Source organism: Pelobates fuscus, chromosome 2, assembly GCF_036172605.1.
Source record: "Pelobates fuscus isolate aPelFus1 chromosome 2, aPelFus1.pri, whole genome shotgun sequence".
NCBI classification, from domain to species: Eukaryota; Metazoa; Chordata; class Amphibia; order Anura; family Pelobatidae; genus Pelobates; species Pelobates fuscus.
Window position 1 is genome coordinate 215802491 of NC_086318.1, and position 24954 is coordinate 215827444.

Genomic DNA, 24954 nt, shown 5'->3' on the forward strand with positions numbered 1-24954 from the left:
CACTCATACACATGCTGCACTCATACACATGCTGCACTCATACACATGCTGCACTCATACACATGCTGCACTCATACACATGCTGCACTCATACACATGCTGCACTCATACACACATGCTGCACTCATACACACACGCTGCACTCATACACACACACGCTGCACTCATACACACACACGCTGCACTCATACACACACACGCTGCACTCATACACACACGCTGCACTCATACACACACTGTAAATAAATATTCAATTAATATAATTTTTTTAGGATCTAATTTTATTTAGAAATTTACCAGTAGCTGCTGCATTTCCCACCCTAGTCTTATACTCGAGTCAATAAGTTTTCCCAGTTTTTTTGGGTAAAATTAGGGGCCTCGGCTTATATTCGGGTCGGCTTATACTCGAGTATATACGGTAATAAAAAAAATGTGAAAAAAAAGGGATAAAAAGAGAAAAGGGAAGATAAAGGAAGAGAGGTAAGGAAAAGGGCAAGAAAAAAGGAAGTAAAAAGATCCAAAGTATTGAAATATGGAGATCGAATGAAATGACTGTATTGCATGTCTTTTTTAATGTGTTTTAATGTTTAAAAAAATCTATAAAGAATGAACTAAAAAACAAACAAAAAAACATTATGGTAATTTCTTCCCACGTGTTTACTCACATGGATATTTGACAAAAACACACACGTGCATCTAGAGACTTGAATATTGAATGTAACAAATTCAATTATTGCTTTTCTTAGGTGCACTGCTAGTCTCTCTCTATCTCAATAAATGTATGGATAATTATAATCCCTGTGATTAAAGCCTTATCCAGATGTGCAGTGTTTTAATTCCTAGCAATTGTCCGTAATTAATAAATTGTTCCTCTGAATATTTAAGCAAATTTCAACTGATGTTATTTTAGGTAACAAGATATCAATATTAAAGAGCCACTTTACTACATGTCTAAAAGTACACAGTGTCTGCCTGTATGTATTGCCCAATCCTGGTCAAATGAAGGTCCTGTTGGCTGATAATTATAGATGTATGTTGTTCTAGGCATGTGAACTACTCCTGAGTAAACGCCCTTCAGGAATGAGCACTCAACACTTTTGCAGGAAACAAATATCCTTCTATGTAGAGTCAATATAAAATTAACTTTGAAAGAAGAACATGGCAAAAATGCCAGGGACATAATGATAGAATAATAAACAGCATTTCAGAGCTCCAGAGCACTCCCCCAGGCTTAGAAGGAAACATTTAAGAGTAGTGTTTTTAAACCCCTATGTAGCGCAATCTCAGACTACTGAAGTGTTATGATGTCACCTGTTACTTGTCAAAACGGCAAGACTCTCAAACCAAAGGAAACAGCTTTAAAATTTCACAAAGCATTAAGAAAGCAACAACTTACACAAACTACTGACATAAATCCAAACAATATTCTGTTTTGCTGTGCAAAATTTAGCTAATGGTTTTATTATTTTAAATAATTTGTTGTAAAAGTCATAGGATACAGAAGTGGTAGTAGACAAAGTGGGGGGGATGTGCATGTAAGGATTTCTGTAAGAAAACACTTTTGGCACTATTAAATATTGCAGATTTGTATCATAAAATTACCAGTTGGCTATGTCTATAAAGGTGGAAAAGTATTTCATTAATATCTCAAATGGTATCTCTGTATTAAAAACAGCTAGAAGGGCTGGACATCGTGGAAGATGAGCTGAAGCTCTGCAATACGGTCACTGGCAAATTCAATACAGAATGGGACAAACAACCTTGAAACAAGTTTGATTTACATCATGTCTCAGAGTAAATCTAAGAGACAGCAAGATAAGACCAACAAGCTGAATTTCTTCAGCCAGAAATGTTCCTCATCAATACAAACTGTGAGGCCAGAAATGCAAGACGGTGATGGGAGATCAGATGAAGTACCACGCACTTGGATATTGAGGTTCCCCTTCAGGAAGAACCACTTACTAAATCTTTTCTACAAGCCACTTTACACACACTAATACAAAAATTGATAACTACATGGCATAATAGTGTTGATGGGATTTGCAACGATATACAAGTACTAGGTTCCCGTTCAGCTCATATTAAAAAGCAACTACTGGGGGGCAGGGCTAGCAATCAGACCGAGCCAGATGCCATATTCTGGAGCTCCTCGAAACAACCGCGTAATCCACCGAATATCACAAAAACGGAGGGCCATCCAGCCTCCAAACTACCAAAAATCGGACTCTTCAGCCCAGACCGCATATACAGATGCCCTTTGTACAGCCGCAGAAACAGCTGAAGCGGCGCCGGAAAATCGAGGCCTACCGCCCGCTGCAGATCTCCAGCCTCAAGTCATTTCTCTACAGGGATTTTGCGGCAGGGCCGAAGAGGACCTCACCCAACAGGCCACCTGATACACAGATAATGGGCCACAAATCTCAAAGACCCGCAACCGAGCCGGACAACAGGGACATCGGATCGATGTGGCAGAGGCCCAGACACACCCCGGCCGGAGACCAAAGGCAAACTGCACCCGGACCAGAACACCGGGAAACAGAGGTACCCTCACGGCCCCAAACAACACTTACCGCACCAGCAGACCCCTCTGACGACTCGGCCCCAAAGACAGGGGGGACCTAAAGGCTCTCCTGGCTGACATCCATAAGCTTCTGGTGGCGGATTCGGCCATATTTAAAACACAGCTACAGGCCGTAACAGACAGAGTTAAAGCCACGGAGCAGGACATAGCAGATACACACTCCACCATGCAGGCTATGCAGGACTCTATCCACCAACTGCAAACGCACCAAAGCATTCTAACAACAAAAATCACAAATATGGAGGATAGACAATGCCGCGCAAACATTAATATCAGGGGCATTACCCCACTATGTACGACGCCTCCTGGCAACCATACTACCTTCAACGCAAGCTCGCAAACTAACTGTGGACAGCCTATATCGCATCCCCAACACAACCAACGCCAACTCCAACCTGAACCGGGCCATCATCCTGCGCTGCCACTCAGTACAGGACAAAATACACATTATGGCGGCTGTGAAGGGCAAACCCCCCCTCCTATTTAAAAATGCCACCCTGAATTTTTTCCAGGATCTTACAAAGGCAACGCTCCTTTGGAGGAAAACCTACACACCGGTAACCTCCCAACTACGCAAAGCAGAACTACCCTACAGATGGGGGACAGATAATTCCTTAACTGTCACGAAAAATGACACCACTCGTGTCCTCCACACTATGGCTGATGCAATCCCTTTCATGGAAATGCCACCGTCACCCCTTTTACACCACACGATAAAGGAACACCGGCTCCAGCACAATGAAGCAGTGGATAGACAACTTTGACCCCCAAAATACCTAGAGGGACTACCGATATAAGAAGGGCATTTCACAACTGGACACATTGCATTTGCTAGACCAGCCTTTATTTTGGTCCTCCTTATAGTTTTATAATTTTAACAATGAGCAGATATTGTTATTCTCACAGTTACAACTTGTTATTTAACACTGCTTGTCACACGAAATCTGACTAAGAGGAAAACACGCCTCAAACACCGCACGGAACACTCCACAAGGTGCATACTACACCACATCCCCCCTCCCCCCGAAGCCCAACTGGTTAGGGGCAGCACACACACCGATACCGCCTGCCAACCTCAAACCCCATTCCCAGGGCTCTACGGGACACACAACTAACAACAGGGATGGAACACATTGCTCCCATGCACCAACCACAAAACAAAGCCACAACTCAAACTGGGGACACGCACCATTTAATAAGCAGAAACTTATCACACATACCACGTTCGCACACCAAACATAAGACAACGGTAGTGACAAAATGTGGTACCTGGCTACAGGGCTCCCGCCTAACAGTTAACATCACACTACACATGCTAGCTCTGTTCAGTACTGTTCCATGTTGAAAATGTTTTTACTTGAAAATGTGCATATCATGAGACATGTTTGACTAACGTACTTTATAATGCCTGACAATATGTGACAGTCTTTGTTCATGATTTACCTCTCATGCACATTTAATATAAAGAATTTAAATAAATAATAAAACAACTACCGGTAATAGAATTTAATAGTGTCACAGATAAGCTGAAGCAATTAGAAGCACAACTTGAAAAATGTGAGATGAAAGTCAACAAATTCCCTCAGGTTTAGAGGAATTCCCAAAACGGCAATGACAGTGGACTTACCTACATTTGTGCACAGTCTCTGCAAAGCTGAACAGCTGGTCCCGGAACTACTGACCAACATGTTTCTATTAGACAGGTTACATTGTGTTTACAAATCCAAGCATCTGGCAAACACCCTACCTCAAGATGTACTTCTCAAAACCTATTACTTCCATGTGAAAGAAACGATATTATGCTGCAGCAATCCAAATCTAAATATTTCCTCATCTTTTGGCAGCCATTTTAAAATGGCGTAAATCATTTCAACATGTATGGAGACTCTTCGCACACTTAATATTTCATACTGATGGGGCTATCAAGGGATTGCAAGGGATGGCACTACTTTCACAATCCAGTCTCCAGAAGAGGTACTCCAATTTTTAAGAAAATGGTAATTGTCAGGCTCTGAATCTGAGAAAATACCAGCCTCACTGAGAAGAGTCATTTTTAGACATGTGCAATTTGTTTTGGTCCGAATTAAAATTTGGCCGGATTTCGGGTAATTCGGACATTCGGGTGCTTAAAGATTACTTAGTATTAGTAAATTATGCCCCTACTCGCTATATCGCGAGTAGGGGTATCTCTATTAAACAGTGAGCAGCCTGTGGCGGATAGGGGCCCTAAAGTAAAAAAAGGGGGTGGACCTATTGTCCTCCCCACCGGCCCCCACCCCTGAGCGGTGGGTGGGGGCCCTAAATAAAAATTGGGGGGGGGACATAATGTCCTCCCCCCTGATCCCCACCCCTGAGTGGTGGGTGGGGGCCCTTAACAAGAATAAGGGAGGGGACCTAATGTCCTCCCCCATGGTCCCCACCCCTGAGCGGTGGGTGGGGGCCCTAAATACAAATTGGTGGGACCTAATGTCCTCCCCCTGGCCCCCACCCCTGAGCGGTGGGTGGGGGCCCTAAACTAGAATAAGAGGGGGACCTAATGCCCACCCCTGGCCCCCACTCCTGAGCGGTGGGTGAAGGCCCTAAACAAGAATAAGGGGGGACCTAATGTCCTCCCCCTGGCCCCCACCCCTGAGTGGTGGGTGGGGGCCCTAAATACAAATTGGGTGGGGACCTAATGTCCTCCCACCTGGCCCCCACCCCTGAGCGGTGGGTGGGGCCCTAAATTAGAATAAGAGGGGGACTTAATGTCCTCCCCCTGGCCCCCACCCCTGAGCGGTGGGTGAAGGCCCTAAACAAGAATAAGGGGGGGACCTAATGTCCTCCCACCTGGCCCCCACCCCTGAGCGGTGGGTGGGGGCCCTAAATAAAATTGGGGGGACCTAATGTCCTCCCCTGGCCCCCCACGACTGAGCAGTGGGGGTCCTAAACTAGAATAAGTTGGGGGACCTAATGTCCTCCCCCCTGGCCCCCACCCCTGAGCGGTGGGTGGGGGCCCTAAACAAGAATAAGGGGGGGACCTAATGTCCTCCCACCTGGCCCCCACCCCTGAGCGGTGGGTGGGGGCCCTAAATAAAATTGGGGGGACCTAATGTCCTCCCCCTGGCCCCCCACGACTGAGCAGTGGGGGTCCTAAACTAGAATAAGTGGGGGGACCTAATGTCCTCCCCCCTGGCCCCCACCCCTGAGCGGTGGGTGGGGGCCCTAAACAAGAATAAGGGGGGGGACCTAATGTCCTCCCCCTGGCCACCACCCCTGAGCAGTGGGTGGGGGCCCTAAACTAGAATAAGGGGGGGACCTAATGTCCTCCCACCTGGCCCCCACCCCTGAGCGGTGGGTGGGGGCCCTAAATACAAATTGGGGGGGACCTAATGTCCGCCCTGGCCCCACCCCTGAGCGGTGGGTGTGGGCCCTAAATACAAATTTAACCCCTCCTCCCCAGGTGACTAGGTGTCCCCAAACCCCTAGTCACCCCCTCCCTAAAAAAATGAACTCCTACCTACCCCCCTCACCCTAAAAATAAGAAACCTTTAACTAAGTACCTGTAAACATAAAAATAAACTTACCATTTGATGTTTTCTTTCTGCTAAAATCTTTTTTTAACCCCAAAAAGTGCCAAATAAAAATCCATAATAACCGACGCAATAAAAAAAAAAAAAAACAGAGCGCAAAAAAAATAATCCATTTGATTATTCTGGACAATAGGTCCTCCCCCCTTTTTTTACTTTAGGGCCCCCACCCGCTGCTCAGCAGTGGGGGTTGGGGGGGGCAATATGTTTTTTTTTTGTTAACAGTGAGCAGCCACAGGTGGTATAGCGAGTAGGGGCAAAATGTACTAATACTAAGTAATTTTTACTTAGTATTAGTAAATTTGGCTGAAAGAACAATTTAGGTCTTTCAGCCTTTTGGTAGATAACTCCCTAATACCGTGGGAATTAGGGAGCTATCTATCAAGCGGCTGCAAAAGAAGTCTCGAAATGCCGGAGTTCTGAAATTCTGAAGTTCCAAAGTGCCGAAGTTGCTGAAGTTCCGAAGTGCCGAAGTTCCGAATTGTCTAAGTTCCGAAGTGCCGAAGTTGCTGAAGTTCCGAAGTGTCTAAGTTCCGAAGTGGCGAAGTGCCGAAGCGCTGAAGTGGCGAAGTGCCAAAGTGTCAAAGTTGCCGAAGTTCCGAAGTGTCAAAGTGCCAAATTGACGAAGTCCCGAATTTGGAAATGCCGAACAGAGACGAATATTTTCCCTATGCACATGCCTTGTATTTTTGGAATGGAAAAACATATCTACGTATTAATGATATCCCCATAAAATATAATATTATCACGCTTTATCTTATGTTAAGAATACTTCAGATCTAGTTTCATGTTTAGGTTAATCATGCCATCACAGATCAATCTCTTTAGTAGACTAATCCTGTTGCAATATTTCCCTCCTTATGATCTTTTACTCGTAATGATCACACTGTCTATTTGGTATAACATATTAGGCAAATGCCCTGGAATGCTATATTCACATAATCTGTCAAAAAAAAAATTGCGGGTTAGTCGGTTGATGTTCTTGGCTAACTGATTGCTGGTACGCTTATAAATACAGAGTCACTGTTACTGTTTTAAAAGAAGGAGACCTGGTACCAGAAATATACCAAAAAGTGAGATACCAAAAAGGGTTTAGCAAACTCGTAGTTAGGAAAAGCCAAGGTCAGGGGCAGGCAACACAGGATAAGAAATGGAGTATCAACCAAGTACAGTCTGTAATGAATGCTGCCGCTAGACTGATTTTCCTCTCCTGTCACTCCTCTCACACCTCTCCCCTCTGTCTGTCCTTACATTGGCTTGCTGTTTCCTATAAGAGTCAATTCAAAGTACTAATCCACACCTATAAAGCACTGAACAATGCTATCCCCTCCTATATCTCTTCACTGATCCATAGGTATACCCCTTCTCGGTCTCTCCGCTCTGCGCATGACCGTCTCCTGGACGGCTGCTCACACTTATACAGCCAACTCAACCTTGCAGGACTTTTCACATGTGGCTTCTTTCCTTTGAATTAACCTGCCTACCACCATCAGGTTCTCCCCTAGTCTTCAATATTTAAGAAGTGCCTTAAAACCCTTCTCTTCAGGAAAGCTTCTGGTCTCTCACATACCTGTCCCTTGCTCTCTCCTAAAGGGCAGCACTCTACTATCTCCTCCAAGTTTTGCTTCACTCCCATCTGATTGTCTGATTACTATCTTCTGTCCTATTGTGTTTTATTGTTTTATATCCCACCTGTAAGCTCTTTTGAGCAGAGTCCTCCTCAAACTATTGTTTTTGTAATTGTCTCATTTATTGTTAAATCTCCCTCCCTGATAACATTGTAAAGCACTACGGAATATACTGGCGCTAGATAAATACTACTACTACTAATAATAATAATAATAACAGGCATATGGATCAAGAAACAGGGAGACAATAGAAATCACTATAAAGTGTATGCACTGAGAGCACAGTATTACTGAGTACGGGGGACATGGTGAGATGTGGATTTATAAGGATAAGGTCCACACCTCTCCCACTTTGTTGGTTAACTGGTCTCTGCTCATTATGTCCCCCTCCCCTTTAAGAGGCTGTTCTCTAGGTGCATGTGCACCTGTGATGTCATAAGAAGAATGTGAGGACTCTACCCTATGGTGAAAACTGGGTGAGACTGTGCAGCAAGCGTGGGCCTTGGTGAGATAGAAAGAGCCACGGCATTGTTTTAGTAAAAGGTCAAGATGTCAGCTTTTCCCCCCTCGGCAGTGAACATGCTTGAGGGACTGGCATGTACTGACAAGTGACGCTGCGAGGAAAATCCAGTTAAGTGAGACGGGGTCGCTGACACTCACCTTCTAAATATGGAAACACATTATCTATTTTCCAGGCCCAGATCCTCGCATAACATATGGCCTATATCATCATGCCTTTATCAAATATGTACCACTTGTACTAATAATTCACAATGGATCATCCTGTATATATTTTGGTTTGGGTTTTTTATTGCTGTTTTAATTTTTTTTTTTTTTTTTTACGTTCTTTGGGTGTGCAGAGACATATAAACAAATTTATAGTGACATTCAGTGTAAAACTAAGCAAGCTGTTTCAGGTTGTTAATTACGTTACAGAATATCATGAGGAACTGCACATTTTTTTTTGTGTTAAGTATAACATTGCTTAGCATTCAAGAAAACAGTACCGACACGCATGAAATATAGATAGGTCAAACTTCAATAAAGTAATTTAAGAGAACAGGCTTAGAGTTAAACGATTAGTATTACCACCGGGCACTAACCGAATAAGAATATAAAGATTTGCTGACTCTAAGGCATTGGTGGCATTCATTAGCAAAGAAGGTATTCAGCAATATGCCCGACACAGTATGCATACTGCCCTGACTGTAACCCAGTCCCAAGTCCCACATATCAGCTTCCCACCAGCCCCGTGCTGTATCCCAATCTACTGCATTGGACTCACAGGTCCCTTCTCTAGCTGTATTGAAGGTATGGTCTCTGGACCCTTCAGTATACTGCTTCTTCATTACATTATTAAGGACCTTCCAAGGCTTTTGTGCTGGGAATATCCCAACTTGGACTGTAGCCTGTGTCGAGGCCTCTTCTGAGGCACTTTGCAAGGTGACAGACTGGATAACAGCTGCTGCTGCAGATTGTTCCATGCACCAGTGAATCCTTGCCCATAACGGAGACCACATGGAAACGAGGGCCCAGAGTCACTGTGACAGCCATGAGTGGTGGTGGGGAAGCGACCGCCTCCCCTGCGCCGTCCATTCTGGTCAGCCCTATAAAGCGCTCAGGTAAATCCTGCAGGAAGGACTGCTCATTTGGGATCATCATGACCACCTTGGTGTCACCTCTGGCCCATATAAGTCGAGTAAAGACTGTCTTTTTCTAAAACATTAGCTGAGAAGAGCAGGACCCAAAGTAACTAGCGTCCACTCAGCTAAGCGGTCAGGCCCCACTCCCATTCGTTGCTGTTTTAAATTTCCCTTTCTTTTCCTCATTACCTACCTTACACTACCTCACTGTTACTATGCAAATAACCATAGATAGCATCATCCTGCATCCATTTTACAAAGATACCTCTTGATATTACACATAGATAGTGATGTCGCGAACATGAAATTTTCCGTTCGCGAACGGCGAACGCGAACTTCCGCAAATGTTCGCGAACGGGCGACCGCGGCGAACCGCCATAGACTTCAATAGGCAGGCAAATTTTAAAACCCACAGGGACTCTTTCTGGCCACAATAGTGATGGAAAAGTTGTTTCAAGGGGACTAACACCTGGACTGTGGCATGCCGGAGGGGGATCCATGGCAAAACTCCCATGGAAAATTACATAGTTGATGCAGAGTCTGGTTTTAATCCAGGCATAAATCACCTAACATTCCTAAATTGTTTGGAATAACGTGCTTTAAAACTACTCCCCCCTGGCCCCAACCCCTGAGCGGTGGGTGGGGGCCCTAAACAAGAATAATGGGGGGGACCTAATGTCCTCCCCCCTGGCCCCCACCCCTGAGTGGTGGGTGGGGGCCCTAAATACAATTTGGGGGGGACCTAATGTCCTCCCCCTGGCCCCCACCCCTGAGCGGTGGGTGGAGCCCCTAAATACAAATTGGGGGGGACCTAATGTCCTCCCCCCGGCCCCCACCCCTGAGCGGTGGGTGGGGGCCCTAAACACAAATTGGGGGGGGACCTAATGTCCTCCCCCCTGGCCCCCACCCCTGAGCGGTGGGTGGGGGCCCTAAATACAAATTGGGGGGGACCTAATGTCCTGCCCCCTGGCCCCCAACCCTGAGCAGTGGGTGGGGGCCCTAAACAAAAGTAAGGGGGGGAGAACCAAATGTCCTCGCCCCTGACCAACACCCCTGAGTGGTGGGTGGGGGCCCTAAACACAAATTGGGCGGGGGACCTAATGTCCTCCCCCCTGGCCCCCACCCCTGAGCGGTGGGTGGGGGCCCTAAACAAAAGTAAGGGGGGAGGATCTAATGTCCTCCCCCTGGCCCCCACCCCTGAGCGGTGGGTGGGGGCCCTAAACACAAATTGGGGGGGGACCTAATGTCCTCCCCCCTGGCCCCCACCCCTGAGCGGTGGGTGGGGGCCCTAAACACAAATTGGGGGGGACCTAATGTCCTCCCCCCTGGCCCCCACCCCTGAGCAGTGGGAGGGGGCCCTAAATACAAATTGGGGGGGGACCTAATGTCCTCCCCCTGGCCCACACCCCTGAGCGGTGGGTGGGGTCCCTAAATACAAATTGGGTGGGACCTAATGTCCTCGCCCCTGACCCCCACCCCTGAGTGGTGGGTGGGGGCCCTAAACAAAAATTGGGGGGGACCTAAAGTCCTGCCCCCTGGCCCCGAACCTTGAGCGGTGGGTGGGGGCCCTAAACAAAAGTAAGGGGGGAGAACCAAATGTCCTTGCCCCTGACCAACACCCCTGAGCGGTGGGTGGGGGCCCTAAACACAAATTGGGCAGGGGACCTAATGTCCTCCCCCCTGGCCCCCACTCCTGAGCGGTGGGTGGGGGCCCTAAACAAAAGTAAGGGGGAGGATCTAATGTCCTCCCCCTGGCCCCCACCCCTGAGCGGTGGGTCGGCCCTAAACACAAATTGGGGGGACCTAATGTCCTCACCCCTGGCCACCACCCCTGAGTGGTGGGTGGGGGCCCTAAACAAAAATAAGGGGGACCTAATGTCCTCCCCCCTGGCCCCCACCCCTGAGCGGCGGGTGGGGGCCCTAAATACATATTTATCCCCCCACCCCCCAGGTGACTAGGGGTCCCCAAACCCCTAGTCACCCCTTCCCCCCAAAAAATAAACTCCTACCTACCCCCCTCACCCTAAAACTAATGAGGGGGGACCATTTAACTAATTACCTTTAAAAATAAAAATACACTTACCATTCAATGTTTTCTTTCTTCTAAAATCTTCTTTTTTCAGCCACAAAAAAGGCCGAATAAAAATCCATAATAACTGACGCGATAAAAAAAAATATATATATAGACAAAAATAGAGAATGTAGGATGCACACTCAGGTCTTTGTGAAAAAATGTGTAGTTTTATTCAATCTAGGTACAAACCAAACCAACGTTTCGACCTCTACAGGTCTTTTCCAAGGTTACCTTGAAAAAGACCTGCAGAGGTCGAAACGTTGGTTTGGTTTGTACCTAGATTGAATAAAACTACACATTTTTTCACAAAGACCTGAGTGTGCATCCTACATTCTCTATTTTTGTCTATATTTGGAACGCATCGTGGTTTGCACCCAGGCAGGTATCCTATTATACAATAAGGAGAGTGCCAAGCTATTTGTATTTTGTATATATATATATATATATATATATATATATATATATATATATATATATATATATATATATATATATTATTTAAGATAAGATAAGATTTAAGATATATATATTATTTAAGATTTGTAAAAAAAAAAAACCCTCTCCCCAAGCTAGTAAAATTATTCCATTTAGCAATTGAAAATTAAATACTATCCCATGTTATCAGCCAATGTAGCTATATTTCCAAAACTGGGTAGACCACTGACCAAATGTTCTAACTTCCGACCCATATCTCTATTGAACTCTGACATTAAAATATTGCCAAACATTTTAGCAAATAGAATGACCTTGATCATATCTACTATAATACATGAAAAACAGGAGTCTTTTTTTTTAGAGGAAACTACTGTAAAGTATGCATAAACTAACAATAAATAGTATTTTATTATCCTTAGCTGCTGAAAGGGCATTTGACCATTTACATTGGCCGTTCCTCCAATGGGTATTTGAAAAGTTTCTATATATTTCTATACATTTCTGTCCGATATCAGAGCATTGTATAATAACTAGTGATGTCCCGAACGGTTCGCTGGCGAAAAGTTCCTGGCGAACATAGCTTGTTCGTGTTCGCCACGGATGGCGAACATATGCGATGTTCGGACCGCCCCCTATTCATCATCATTGAGTAAACTTTGACCCTGTACCTCACAGTCAGCAGACACATTCCAGCCAATCAGCAGCAGACCCTCCATCCCAGACCCTCCCACCTCCTGGACAGCATCCATTTTAGATTCATTCTGAAGCTGCATTCTTAGTGAGAGGAGGGACAGTGTGCTACTGCTGATTTAATAGGGAAATTGATAGCTAGGCTAGTGTATTCAGTGTCCACTACAGTCCTGAAGGACTCATCTGATCTCTGCTGTAAGGACAGCACCCCAAAAAGCCCTTTTTAGGGCAAGAACATCAGTCTGCTTTTTTTTTCTCCGGTGTAATCTAATTGCAGTTGCCTGCCTGCCAGCGTGTGTGTCAGGCTCACAGCGTATACTGTGCCCACTTGCCCAGTGCCACCACTCATATCTGGTGTCACAATAGCTTGCATTTAAAAAAAACAAAAACTTTTTTTACTGTAATAAATTAGCAGTCAGTTTCCTTCACACGTGTGCGTTTCAGGGCCTGCCAGGGCACAGTGTCACACCAGTGCAACTCATATCTGCTGTAACAGTAGTGTACATTTAAAAAAAAAACACTTTTTTGACTGTGAAATAATAGCAGTCAGTTTCCTTCACGCGTGTGCGTTTCAGGGCCTGCCAGGGCACAGTGTCACACCAGTGCAACTCATATCTGGTGTAACAGTAGTGTACATTTAAAAAAAAAAAACTAGAAATTTGACTGTGAAATAATAGCAGTCAGTTTCCTTCACACGTGTGCGTTTCAGGGCCTGCCAGGGCACAGTGTCACACCAGTGCAACTCATATCTGGTGTAACAGTTGTGTACATTAAAAAAAAAATAGAAATTTGACTGTGAAATAATAGCAGTCAGTTTCCTTCACACGTGTGCGTTTCAGGGCCTGCCAGGGCACAGTGTCACACCAGTGCAACTCATATCTGGTGTAACAGTAGTGTACATTTAAAAAAAAAAAAAAAAAAATTTGACTGTAATAGATTGAATAGCAGTTAGTTGTCTGCAAGCGTGTGTGTCAGGCCTACAGCGTCTACTCTGCCAACTTCTTCCAGTGCACAGTGCCACTCATATCTGTTGTCACAGTAGCTTGCACGCATAGTACCACTAATCAAAAAAAAATGACAGGCAGAGATGTTACTGAATTACCGCAAGTCGGAAAGGATGCAGCAGTTCCAAAATAAATTACACAGCATATAAGGGTGATGTCACAGCACAACGGGAATCTAACAGGGGAAGAGGTGAAAGTAATCCTCCTCCTCCCACGACCACGCCAGCAAGGACAGGACGCTTTACAGACGTGTTGTTGATGGAGGACATGCAGAGCTTTTTAAGTCCTATGCATCGCCACAGCCCTTTGGGGTCCACCTTCAGAGAACGACTCGACCGACAGGTAGCAGACTACCTCGCCTTAACAGCAGATATCGACTCTCTGAGGAGCGATGAACCCCTTGACTACTGGGTGTGCAGGCTTGACCTGTGACCTGTGGCCTGAGCTATCCCAATTTGCGATAGAACTTCTGGCCTGCCCCGCATCAAGTGTCCTGTCAGAAAGGACCTTCAGTGCAGCAGGAGGTATTGTCACTGAGAAGAGAAGTTGCCTAGGTCAAAAAAGTCTAGATTACCTCACCTTTATTAAGATGAATGAGGGATGGATCCCGAAGCGACTGACAGTGGGCGATACATTCGACTAAAAAAGGCCTGATGAGGGGGACTACTTAACACACCACTCCTATCTGGTGGCACATTAGATTACATGTGCAGTGCCCCAAATTTGAAGTAGGAGGGCCAACCAAGCATCTTTTTCCATCTCCCGGTTCCTAAAATCGATGCCATATACACGTCCCCTGATAGGGGACATAACAGGGATTAAACTGATAGGAATAGTACTACTTAACACACCTTATAATAACGCAGAGAGAGGCAACGCAGTGAGAGGAGTCTGAAGAAGAGGAGGAAGAAGAGGAGGAAGTCTGAAGAAGAGGAGGAAGGTGGCTTTGAGGAGGTGGAAGACCAAACACAGCAGGCGTCCCAAGGGGCTTGTTGTCACCTTTCGGGGATCCTTGGTGTTGTACGTGGCTGGGTGGAGGAAGAGACCTTCAATGACATCAGTGAGGACAAGGAACGGGACATGGCTAGCTTGGTATCCAACCTTGTGCAAATGGGGAGTTTGTGGTTGTGCAAATGGACTGTTTGCAGTTGTTTGCGGTGCGTTAAACGGGGAGTTTGGTCTGTCACTGTGAAGCGGGCGTAACCCTTATACTACCTGATCGATACAACATCATACCTGATGTTTTAAAGCACGTTATTCCAAACTATTTAGGAATGTTAGGTGATTTATGCCCTTTATGGATTAAAACTATGCATCAACTGTGTAATTTTCCATGGGAGTTTTGCCATGGATCCCCCTCCAGGTGTTAGTCCCCTTGAAACAACTTTTCCATCACTATTGTGGCCAGAAAGAGTCCCTGTGGGTTTTAAAATTTGCCTGCCCGTTGAAGTCTATAGCGATTCGCAAGGTTCGCCCGTTCGCAAACATTTGCGGAAGTTTGCGTTCGCCGTTCACGAATGGAAAATTTTATGTTCGCGACATCACTAATAATAACGCACAACCAGCATTTTTGCTGTAATAATTTGTAAGACAAGGATGCCCCTATCCCCATTGCTATTTTTCCTAACACTCAAACTGCTGGCTGAATTAATTTGTATCAACCAAGACATCAAGGGAGTTTGGGCTAACAACAGAGAGTTCAAAATCAATCTATTTGCTGAATACTTTCTTTTAACCATCACACACCCAACTATATTTCTACAAATGTTTATACTATAAACTCAATCTCTCTAAATAAAAGTCAGACAATTGGGGTGAAGATGTAGGATGGGGTGAGGATGGAGAATGACTATCTTGTTAGCTTACAAGCTAAATATGCTTATGACTGGAGGTCAGAATATTTAACTTATATGGGAATTCTCCTTCCTAATGATATGACAAAATTGTATCACATTAACTATATTAAGATTAGCAGATCTATTGTAAGCACACTAGCACAATGGCATAATAAAATCATATCATGGTCAGGCCACATAGTGGCCGTAAAAATTACCATACTACCCAATTTTCAATATCTGTTTGCACCCTTCCATTATACGTTCTGAGGGTGTTCTTTACATGCATCTATTGCTTATCTATGCTTTCATGTGCAATTAGCAGACTGTACAGATTGGCACAGTTGAGGGGAATGAGACTAACAAACAAACAAACAAACAGGCATATTACAAAGCAGCCCTTATCAGCATTACAGTGTTGGCACATCAAAACACACCACGATGTTTTATATAGAAGCTTACTGGACAGGTAGAATAGATCTAACAAGTATAAGCTGGTTTACAAAGCTGTAGAGACCAGACCTCACTAATTCACTGCCCACCCGAAAGCAACACTATTAGTATGGGATAAATTCATGCAACTTCTATGCAGTTACCACCCTATCTCACTAGCCACCCCTATAAATGATTTATCACTATCAATCTCACACTTCAACTATAGAATTTGGATTATGAGCAGAATCGCACACATATCTACTAAGGGATAATGTTGCTATATAATGCTTTTCTTAGTTAGAAACAACTTAAAAGATCCCAATTATTGCACAATTCTTTTACATGCAAACTCAGATTTCTAGGTGAAACGCGTTTCGGTTGAAGATAAGCCCATTTCTACATTCACTTTTTCTGAAACTGCTTTAACTTTGTTTCTTTTGGTTTTACTGATTTACTATTGCTTTTACAGTTTGTTTTTTAAATAATTCTGTCTAAATAAAGCTGGAAATAATCACCATATGAAGAAGCTTTCTGGTAAATCCAAGGGGTTCGTCGCAAGAGACGCCTGCCTACCAAATAGACATATTACATTTGACATATTACATTATTTATTTTTATTCAATATACTACTTTCACCATATAAATAAGCTGTAGCGGATGGCATTGGGCTGTCTTCAGAATTATGTATATTCGCATGTTTTCAGTTTAATTGTGCCCTGTGTATGCAGCATTCGACTGGTTGTTCTGTAAAATCACTCCAGTTATTATGCGAGTGAAACTACCGAACAATCAGACCACCCCAGGAGTAAGTGTGCCTGCAATTACCGTTCGCAACAATGTTGCAAATGGGTAATTGGCAATTCGTGCAGTATGTACTTTGTCCTCTGGGGAGACGAACACGTGGCAGCGGCCATCTTAAACTCCCGAACAGCGTTGTTTTGCCGGCGAGTGTCTGGAACCCAAATCGGACAATCGGTTAGGCAAAAACCGCTGAGACCTCCACACTGCCGCCAATTTGTGTAAAAACTACCGAACGGCTCCCCGTTCGGTAGAAAGAACCCCACGAACAAGGGGATTTACCCGAATCCTCCCCAGCTCTCATAACCCAAGCAATTTGTGTGTTTCATTCGCTTGTCTGTGACCGACCGCAGGGCCAAAATGTATGGAACCCTTTTCGGCTGTTAACCCCAGCGCGGTCGGTCTTTTTAGTACCTTCAGGATTTTCCCGAATTCCTGGTCCAATCTGGGTGATGTTTGGATATGTGTCTCACCCAGATCAGTGCTACCAGGGGATGTAATATTTAAAGGAGTACTCAAAGGTTTAGGGGTACATCCAGAAAACAAGGGGAACTGTGTCCTGCATAATGGGATTATTTGTCATACTAAGGGGAGGGGATGTGTGGGTGGCAACTCGTGTATGATTGGAGTATTGTGTAATTACTGTAAATCCCTCCCTTGCATGGGAGAATGCTTTAAAAGAAGGCAGTGTGATTAAAAGTTCAGTTCTGCACCTGATGCTGTGTGTCGTCCAGTCATTGGGATTGATGTTGGGATATTATTGGATTGTCTTGCCTGCTGGAATTATTGCCTTATGGATTTTTAATACTTGTTCCTGAGCCTCACTGGGATCTTGAGTGGAGATAACCTGTGTAATATCAGCTCTCCTCTACATAAGCGAACTCCCAATGAAAGGAAAGGGGTCCCCTATAAAAGGACTCCAAAGCTCAATATTGAGCCACATTCCTGGCTCTTTGTTTGTGAAGTATAAATCTATTCTAAAATATTGATTGATGCAATATTCAAATGATAACATTGCTGTTAATGTTACCTTTGCAAAAGTGGAGACCTACTAACTAAAATAGATATTGAAAAAGACCACCTTTTGAAGTTGTTTCCATACTTAGGCACACTGTGTATTCCCCCTACCAAGTTATCTTTTCTCAAAAAAAACTTGCAAAACAGGAAATTTACTGTTTATGCATTACTGGATATTTGTGCAGTATTGATTTTTAATGTATGGCATATAACTGCATTTACATATGTATGTTTTGACACAGTTATGTATACTACTTTGCACTTGATAAACAATAAGACTATATTTTGGAAAAAGAAAAAAACACCAACTTAAAGTGCAAAAATGTTTCATCAATTGATTGTACTATTTTTCAAAACCATGCTATGCAGGAGCTATGACTGCCCAAAGGTAAGAACATTATATATAATGACACATAATGTTACATGATCCATGCAAATTGCAACACAACACTTCATATTACGATAATAAATACTTAATGTTGTTCACACATATAAAGCCACTCCTGAACTTTTATCCATAACATGCAAGTACAGAAACTAATATATCAGGGGATTTGAAGCAAAGAAGGTCTAAGAAATTGGTGTGCAACAAAAAAAATTGAATTTCTGATTGTGTTACAAAAAAAGAAACGTAACATACTTTAATAAATTTCTGCTGAATATTTAACTCCAGTGTTCAGGTAATTTATTCGACTTAACCAATCATTTGTTTGGAAAAAATAAATAAATAAATAACACCTCTGGGTAACTTTAAGTTAGCTATCGTGCTGCATGAGAATTCCAAATGTGACAGCTCCTCTGTAGAAACCTTTCAATTAGTGCATGTTTGAAATGGCTAAAGGATCTGCTCATCATTGTTAAATCACTGTGAATTATAAACACTTTTTGAGAAATCTCTGTAGAAAGTACCTCAACTGAATAAATTCTCCAACTCATTTGCATTGCCAGATTGTCTTCTTGAGCCTAAAGTTTGTAAATTTGGTTTTCATTTTATCCCATTTCACTATTCAGTAAATAAAGATCTAAAACCGATATTATTTTTGGTAAGTCAATTTCAAATAAAAAATGTTTCAGTAACTCCGTAGCATGCAGACTAAACAATTTTTTACATACAATTGTTTTACACGTTTATTGCTCCTTTTACTTAATGTGTAGTAAAACATTAGTGATCTATAAAAGTGCACATGATAATGAATAACACTAATTTTATCACATGACAGGAGGCTTCATATTTTGCATAATCTTCCTTAACTACTCCATTTCAGCTAAGACATATAGAGAAAAAAAGGAACAGAGACAGGCAGAGAGTATAAGATAAACCTTCCACTGAGTCACTTCCTCTTTATTTGCTGCTCCTTTAGAAGTCAGGTCAGAATATTGCGGGTCTACACTCTGTTGTCTTGTCTTGTTATATTTACTTAATTTTACTTATTTACTTGATTTCTTTTCTTTCTTTTCTTACTGTGTATGTATTTATGTAGGGTTTTATCTGATAGTGGGGATGTTGATTTTGTTTTGTAAGGTATAGACTTGGGATGTCTGTATACCTACTTTATCCCCTTTTATTCCCAATACTGATTATATATATATATATATATATATATATATATATATATATATATATATATTACCTCTAAAAAAACTCCTGGAAAGGGCTAGAGGGCTGCAAAGGGAAGTAAAATGGGGGTAAGAGTAGGACAAGTGCCCTGCAAACAAATGTGGATAGGGAAATCACTTTGAAATAACATAAAATAAGCAGTCGCTTAGTAGATAACTCCCTAATTCACACAGTATTAGGGAGCTATCTACCAAAAGGCTGAAAGACCTAAATTGGATGGGGGAGTGTCTCTTAGATTGTATATGTTAGTGTAAAAATCATGAAAGGCGTTCAGAATGTCAGTCATGAGATGGGATGTGGTCCCCTCCCTAGTTTTGATGGTGGAGATAAATGTAGTTTGTTTTCTTTGCTTGAGAGCATGGGCCAGTAGTCAACCATATTTACCTCCTTCTGCATAGTATAGACCCTTGGTGTTTAAGAGTCTTTGTTTAGTTTGGAGATTTAGTAAACTTTGGAGTTCAATGAGATCATCGTAGATGTGGAAATTGTGGTCTGTTTTGTGGGTTTCTTCCAGGGCTCTAATCTCTGTAAGTAGTAGTTCTGTTCTGGCTTTTCAGGCTCGATTGTGTGTTGAAGCGAGTTTGATAAGCGTTCCTCTCAGAACACATTTATGAGCTTCCCATATAATGGAAAATGATGTACCTATCGTGGAATTATTTTGGAAGTATTGGGTCCGGGCTTCAGTGATTTGTGTAGTGACCTCAGTATTGTTGAGAAGTAGATTGCTAAGTTTCCATTGGGCTATTGTCTCGTTTAGGGAGAGGATGGAAACTGCAAGAGAGGCGCGTGATCAGGCCATGTAATTGGCCCGTAGGATTAGGATTGAATGTGATTAAAAAATTTGTGTTGTAGGAAAAACATGTCAATTCTGGTGCATGTATCTGCTGATGGAGAATAGAACGAGTAGTCACGGGTGGTTAGGTGTCGAATGCGCCAACTGTCATATAGGTGCGCTTGGTCTAGCAAGGTCAATATTTGTTTGCAGGTCTGAGTATGGTAAGTTTGGGATGTGGACGATGTGTCTAATGTGCCATCTAGTGTCATGTTGAAGTCTCCTCCTAGAATCGTCATGCCCTCCGAGAATTCATCCAGCTGTCGCGGGATTTAGCAGATTGATTGGTTTTGCATCTATTTGGTAGGTACACATTAGCAAAGGTGATCATTGTGTTGCCCACCTTGCCTTTGACCAGTAAGTATCTACCTGCATCATCAATGATGTGGTCTTTATATGTAAAAGTTATGTTAGCTGCAAAAAAAGTATGGCCACTCCTCTCGATTTGGATTCTGTATAATTACAGAAGAATCCTATTGGGTATCTACGATCTCTGTGGATAGGGGCCCCATTTTTCCAAAAGTGAGACTCCTGAATGAAAACCAATTGTGTCTTCAACCTTTAAAATTCTGTTAAAGCCATAGAACATTTCATTGGCGTGTTGAGGCCCCTGGTGTTCAGGGATACCAATTGTATAGTGGCCATGCATGAGCGTGGCACCCAACGTTCCCTGGATAGTGGACCCAGGCAGCAAGTCAGAAAGTAAATTTAACCCCTTAAGGACGGCGGGCGGGCTATGCAATCCTAGGGGACCCGGCTCTAAACCCAGGGGGGCTGGAATGACAGGTACTCCCCCTGCTGCCTGTAAAAAAAAACATTTAAAACTGTTTAAAATTAAATTATATATACTTAGATCATATATATATATATATATATATATACATATATATATATATATATATATATATATATATATATATACACACACATACATACACATACACTGTCTAAGTGTATTTTAATATTAATATATATATATATAATTTTATATACATATATATATATATATATATATATATATATATATATATTAATATCAAAATACACGTAGAATGATATTGATTAAATATATATATAATTATCATTATATGTATATTTATATATAATATAAAATAAATAAATATGTAAATACGTTAAAAATAAAATAATTAAAATAATAAAAAATAAATAAATAAAATATATATATATGTAAATTCGTTCTAACTGTATTTTAAAATTAATATATATAAACTGATATCAAAATACATGTCGAATGAAATAATATATATATCTATATACATAAGTATATATGTATATATCACTATATATATACCTATATATGAATACAAATAATTTTACAAAATATATACATATATATATATATATATATATATATACATATATATATAGACAAACTTAAATATTTAATAATTCTACGTATATATTTATGTAATCATTTTACATAATTAGGTCATTTTATTAATTACAATTTGCGGGACCTGCGTAACAACCCAGGCCGAAAGTCCAGGGAATTTAATTTGCTAGCACTATATTTAACCCTGTAACTTTCCAAGACACCATAAAACCTGTACATGGGGGGTGCTGTTTTACTCGGAAGACTTCGGTGAACAGAAATATTAGTGTTTAAAAACAGTAAAATGTATTACAACGATGATATAATCAGTGAAAGTGACATTTATTGCATTTTTCACACACAAAAGGCACTTACACGGACGATATAATTGTTGGTATACGTTTTACTGTTTTGAAACACTAATATTTGTGTTCAGCAAAGTCTCTCAAGTATAACTGTACCCCTCATGTACAGGTTTTATGGTGTTTTCAAAAGTTACAGAGTCAAATATAAGGCTTGCCTTTCAGTTTCTTCACATTGAAATTCGCCAGATTGCTTACATTGCCTTTGAGACCGTATGGTAACCCACGAATGAAAATTACCCCCATGATGGCATACCATTTGCAATAATAGACAATCCAAGGTATTGCAAATGGAATATTTCCAGTCTTTTTTAGTAGCCACTTAGTCACAAACACTGGCCAAAATTGGCATTCAAATTAGTTTTTTGCATTTTTCACACACAAACAAATATTAACACTAACTTTGGTCAGTGTTTGTAACCAAGTGGCTACTAAAAAGGACTGAACATACCCCAGTTGCAAAACTTTGGGTTGTCTATTATTGAAAATGGTATGCCATCATGGGCTACCATACGGTCTCAAAGGCAATGTAACCAATCTGGCGAATTTCAATGTGAATAAAATTGAAAAATGTAACATGCTATATTTGACCATGTAACTTTGCAAAACCCCATAAATCCTGTACGTAGGGGTGCAGTTTTACACGTGAGACATCGCTGAATACAAATATGTGTATTTTATTGCAGTAAAAGCAAACAGTATTATGACATTCACAGTTAAATTATTTCTTATACCTAAATATCTGATGTTAAATGAAAGCCCTGTTTCCCTGAATAAAATGATATATAATAAGTGTGGGTGCACATAATATCAAAGAGGTGATTTACGCCTGAACAGACATATAGCGCAAATTCCAGGTTTTGTTTACGTTTTGTTTTGATCACAACGTGTACATTTGGCTCAGTCCTTAAGGGGTTAAACAAATAAGATAGAACTATGAACAAGTTAAAACACAAACTATATGTGTTTCAGACTATACAGTAAATGTAAAGTTTTTCAGGAAGTGAAACCGACGGTGTCGAACCCTTGGGTAATCTTGATACCCAGGGAACTTACGAGGTGACACTATTAGGGGATCAAGTAATAAGAGGGTGATGATATTGTGTGTGAGGTGGTAAAAGGTGTGGGGATGGTGGGAGAGTAGTGGTCGAGTTTATGCAGCTTGATAAAGGTAAGTAGGGGTAGGGGTAAAGGATGCTAGAAATGCGAGGGAGTGCTTAGCAATGTCAGGCCAGGTGAATTCCTAACAGCTGAAAATCATTTACAGTTTGTATTGTTATGGAGACAACTTAGTCATGGTTGAATAAACACTAACCTTGTGTAGGGGAAGTAAAACCTTAGGTCATCCTAGAATGTGAGGTGGCGAATGTTAGGGTAGTAATGGTATGTACAGCCCTTTTTTATTTTATTTATTTATTTATTTTATTATTTTTAAATGTTATTTATTTATTTATTTAATACATTGCATTCCTGCAGTGGAACCCTTGTCTTGACCAGGACTTCCCTCTGCTGGATCACCAAGAGTAGAAATCAGGAACAAGATACTGCCAAGTAAATAGCCTACCACCTCCCCAGTAACTGGACGACACACAGTTTTGGGAGTACAACTGAAATTTATTTTGCCACACTTCTTGCATAGCCAAAAATATCTCAGGCATTCAACGACCATGTACCACTGCCTGTATTCGGGAAAGCCTGTTTTTTGAAGGGAAAGCACTCAAGCTAATGTGTCAAATTGTTACTTTGTGGTTAACATTCAGGGGAGGTCGGTGGTCGCTGGGGCATAACAAGGGGGACTACACACCTGTCGTTTTGTAAAAGAACAAGGGGGTACGGACTACCTAACACAAGGGAATAGAGTCTGCCACAATATCTACTAAACATGTTTTTTTCTTTTTGTTTCCCCATATTTTTACTGTGGTCCTTTAAACAAAGGATAATGGAAATGTATGTTGCTTGGTAAAACACTTTCCATATAAATAAATAATATAAATTTTTGGCTACTTCATTTATTACTTCAATGGAGATTCCAAACAATGATTTTTCTCTGCGTATAGTGATAAATTAAATTACTTTTTAAAGAAAGTTATAGTTTACTCCTCATTGTAAAATTTATAGCAAGTAATGTTTTTTGTAGGCAATACCATAATTTATACGCTTTCAAAAATGAAAATATAAAAGTGCTAAAGTATATTTTCCAGCAAACATTCCAGGCATACGCTCAACAATTCCAATTAAAGTACTGGCTTGTTGTCCATTAAATATAGAATTAGTGCTTGGCTTTCCACATATTTCTGTGCACATGCATAGTTAAAATTGAACTTAATAACCTATGAAATAAGCATGAAAGTAAGACAATTTAAATTTGCTCTACACTGATTTTATTGATTTTTTTCATGGAGAAACCATTAGTATGTTTGTTTTTTGAACCCTTTCTATCTGTGTGTACAGTAACATTATATATTTCCAGCTTGTAAGACACTTTTTAAATGATTTGTCTAGAGGAGTTCTTGAAGAGGGCATTGTCACTTTCCAGGATTTTTAATATAATGTTTACTCATCTCAGTATTTAACAAACATGCTTATTGCGAGATGGAAAAATATAGAATTAAATTTAGAAATCCACACCTCTTCAGCCTGCCTCTGGTCAGTAGGAGAACCAAAAGAGAGCAGTGTCACTGAGCACAAGGTTGCAAAGGGTGAGGAGAAGTAAGTGGTCAAATGTATCTCTGTCAGACCTGGTACCGCCCAGCAGCCGCTCTACACAGAGTCAGAAAGTACAGGAGGGGAAGGGGGAGAGGGGTGAGAGGGGTGAGAGAGGGAATAGGACAAACAGAGGGGGGTGCACTGTGTTTGACTATGACTTACAAAGCACTACATTGCAGAAGGCATACACTGGGCTGAACTGTGTGTTAAAAAAGGATTTTCCACAAACACTTAACATAAAAAAAAAACTGTCAAACTGTAATTGTTTTTTTCCAAGTTAGTGTTAAGTAGCAGTTATTAGCAGTAGGCACAACATTAACCATATCATCAGTCTTAAACTAGGATGAATGAAGCAGGCTATATGTTTTTTACTCCCGATGTGTCAGTTGACATGTGA